Below are 4,244 nucleotides of genomic sequence, written 5' to 3'. Positions count from 1 at the left end.
GACGCTGGAAAAAGCAGTCAACATGGCAAGACAGTCAGAAGTGATCAAGAGGCAGCAAACAGACCTCAGAGGAGGGGATAGGATGGACATTGATGCAATAACAAAAGGCAGAAGACAAAAACCATTTACACACAAAATCCCTCATCACCCAAAGCACTCAGCAGCAAAGCCACAGCCAACATCTGATCGCCAGACATGCTACAGATGTGGAAAATCCCCTGGTCATGCCAAAGCACAGTGCCCAGCCAGAGATGTCACATGTCACACATGTGGAAAGAGAGGCCATTACAACAAAGTATGTAAATCTACCAAAACAGTACATGTTGTAGAGACAGAATGTAATGATAACACTCCCTTGTTCCTAGGCTCAATAGATGCAGGTTTAGACCCATGGTATGCTGATTTAACTGTGAGAAACCACAAAGTCAGATTTAAAATCGACACAGGAGCCGATGTCTCAGTTATCCCAGCTAAAATTAACTATGCTATTACAGAGGGCAACACGCAGCTAGCTAAACCCGACAGACCACTGTTTGGCCCAGGCCGCATGCCTCTATCTGTTTTAGGCAGATACAGAGAGTCATTATGCAAAGGAGAGCAGGTGATACAGGAAGATGTTTATGTTGTCAATGACCTAAATGTAGCCTTGTTAAGCAGACCAGCAAGCATTAAGCTTAAACTAGTCTACAGAGCAGACAGCATAGACAAGTCTGAAATGGAAGAGTCCTACCCAAAACTGTATCAGGGTTTAGGAATGATGCAGCAGCCATACACTATAAAGCTCAGGCCAGACGCCATTCCCTATTCCCTGGCCACACCAAGACGGGTCCCCATCCCTTTACTAGGCAAAGTAAAAGAGGAGCTCAAGAAAATGGAGGACATTGGAGTCATATCCAGAGTGGAAGAGCCGACTGACCGGTGTTCGGGCATGGTTCCAGTGCCTACAAAGAATGGCTCAGGGCGCATCTGCGTTGACCTCACTCGCCTCAACGAAGCGGTTTGCAGAGAGAAATACATACTGCCTTCAGTGGAGCAGACAATTGGTTCTCTAGCAGGAGCGAAGGTCTTCAGCAAGTTAGATGCCAACAGAGGATTTTGGCAAATCCCATTATCCCCCGAGTCGTCACTGTACACCACTTTCATAACTCCCTTTGGCCGTTTTTACTTTAACAGGCTGCCCTTCGGCATAGCGTCAGCCCCAGAACATTTTCAGCGGCGCATGTCTATGATCATCGATGGGCTGCAGGGAGTTGTATGCCACATGGATTATGTTCTAATCTGGGGAAGAGACCAACAAGAGCACGACATCAGACTACACACCGTTCTCAACAAACTCCAGGAAGCCGGGGTCACATTAAACATGGAGAAATGTGAACTGAGCAGAAGTGAAGTCAAGTTTTTAGGCCACTTTCTGTCAGCTGAAGGTGTGCAACCTGACCCAGATAAGGTAAAGGCTGTCATGTCAATGAGAGAGCCGTCCAACACAGGAGAGGTTCGCAGTTTCCTGAGAATGTTAAACCAGCTCGGAAAGTACATTCCAGGTCTGGCGGAAAAGGACAAGCCGTTGAGAGACCTTCTCTCAAAGAAGTATCAGTGGGTCTGGGGATGTGAACAACAGAGAGCGTTTGATCGGCTGAAAAATGATCTCACATCACCTCCAGTACTGACACTGTACAACCCCAACAAAGAGCTGAAACTGTCGGCGGATGCCTCTTCATACGGATTGGGGGCAGTCCTCCTACAGAAGGAGGGAGGGCTGTGGAAACCAGTCGCGTACGCATCACGCTCCATGACAGAGACCGAACAGCGATACGCCCAGGTGGAGAAGGAGGCGCTAGGATTGACATGGGGTTGCGAGCGTTTCCGGGACTTCATTATTGGGAGGCATTTTGCCATGGAAACTGACCACAAGCCACTTGTCAGCCTGCTAGGTCACCAGGCACTCACTGAGCTTCCTCCCAGAATCCAGCGGTTCCGACTCAGACTCATGAGGTACAGTTATACTATCACACACACCCCTGGCAAAGACTTGGTTACAGCCGACACTCTTTCACGCTCGCCTGTCAGCCAAAACCCAAGCAGGAAAAGGACAGACAGAGACTTAATGGAAGAGACAAACATCTACGCAGATGAAGTCGTCACCAACATGCCCGCCAGCTCAACATACTTGGCTCAACTGAGAGAACAACTGCAGCAAGACAGTGTCTGCTCAGAGGTCATGTCATACTGTCAGAAAAAATGGCCTGACCACAGCAAGCTCACAGGTCCAGTGAAGGCTTACTGGCCTGATAGAACTATACTTACAGTACACGATGGACTACTGCTCAGAGGCTCCAGACTAGTTATTCCCACAGTGATGCGCAACTCTGTCCTCGACGCACTTCACGAGGGACATCAGGGGATGACCAGATGCAGAGAACGGGCCAGAGAGGCTGTATGGTGGCCTGGCTTGAGCAGCCAACTAAATGAGCTGGTGAGAAATTGCAACACATGCATCAAAGAACGAGTCAATCCGGTAGAGCCATTAATGTCCAGTGAGCTCCCAGAGAGACCATGGCAAAAAGTAGGTTCTGATTTATTCTCACTCAACTAAGAGACCTACCTACTTGTAGTGGACTACTACTCTAGGTTTGTAGAGATCGCCAAGCTAACTTCCACACGATCTGAGGATGTTATTGTGCATCTCAAGTCGATCTTCTCCAGGCACGGTGTTCCGGTCCATTTTTTCAGTGATAATGGAACTCAATACTCCAGTCAAGAATTCAAGGACTTTGCAGCAGCTTATGGGTTCACTCATTCCACCAGTAGCCCTAGGTTCGCTCAGAGTAATGGAGAGGCGGAACGTCACGTGCAGACCGTGAAAAACCTGCTAAAGAAGGCTAAAGATCCATATCTAGCTCTGTTGGCTTGTAGAGCTACACCACTCGCAAATGGCTACAGTCCTGCTCAACTCCTCATGGGCAGAAGACTGCGCACTCCACTGCCCCAGCATCCATCTCTCCTAACTCCAGAGCTTCCAGACAGCACCGTCGTCGCAACTAGAGAAAGGGAGAGGAGAGCAAAGGACACTGCAAGTTTCAACAAAAGACACCGGGTGAGAGATCTGAGTCAACTCACTCCAGGTCAACCAGTGTGGATTACAAATACAAAGTCTCAAGGCACAGTGGTTTCACCCCACTCTGCCCCACGTTCATACATTGTGGACTGCCCTACAGGCACGATCAGAAGGAATAGACACCACCTTGTCCCTTTTCCAGAGACTGTTCCACACACACCTCGCACACTGACACCCAGCACTCCACCCCAACCAGGTGAGGCCACACTGGGTTCTCCAGAACGCCCCAAGTCACCTCCAACACAGACTCCCAAAGCACTTACACCTGTCCATACACACACACATGGTATTACCACTAGGTGTGGCAGAGTGGTGAGAAAACCTCACAGACTGGACTTGTAAACTGTGGGAGGGGGAGAGAGAAACAAATGAAAAAGAAAGTGGAAAAAAAAAAAAAAAACCCCGATGTGAAACAAGTAAGACTGGTGAATGTTTTGTATTCTGATGGTTACACTATTTGCCTCCAAAGATATTGCCTGACTATGTTTGCTTTTGTTATTTTTCTTGATAAGTATTAGGAGTGCATTATTCCATTGTGAGTGAATATATGTTATTTCATGCAAAGGTTTACAGATTTTACATTATCTGACATACCACTGTAAATGTTAGTCTGTTTAGTTTTCTAGAAAGGGAGATGTGGTGTTATCTGTTATGCCTTTATTTTGATATAGCATACAGGATGTCCGGGACCGGATGTTACGTAATGACGCTTGATGGTGTGACACAGGAAATCCTATGCTAGACTTGAGCTAGTCGGAATAAAATGCATTGCTTACATAAACCGTCTGATCATTACAACCCATACCACGACAAAACTGGTGAAGTTAAATGAAAAATAACTTTATAGTATAATCACTGGATACATATAACAATTTAATTTTTTTTTTTTCTTTTTAATTTTTTTTTCTTTCCATGATGGCACGTGAGGCCCCGCCTCACCTGCCTCCCCTGACTGCACGTCACTGTCTTACATGTAGTAATCAGTTGTGGACGGACAAAGGCCAGCGTGCGCGCGACCGCGGTATGGAATCCATTTTTGGCAGGTGCCAAATTTGATGCCCCCCCCTAAAAAATTTTTTTTTAGCCGGGTCTGGGCATGCTGTTACATCCTTGTAACTATTTTGGACTC

The sequence above is a fragment of the Nerophis lumbriciformis genome, linkage group LG08, assembly GCF_033978685.3.
Source record: "Nerophis lumbriciformis linkage group LG08, RoL_Nlum_v2.1, whole genome shotgun sequence".
In the NCBI taxonomy this organism is placed as follows: Eukaryota; Metazoa; Chordata; class Actinopteri; order Syngnathiformes; family Syngnathidae; genus Nerophis; species Nerophis lumbriciformis.
Note: the sequence above shows the minus strand (reverse complement) of the source record.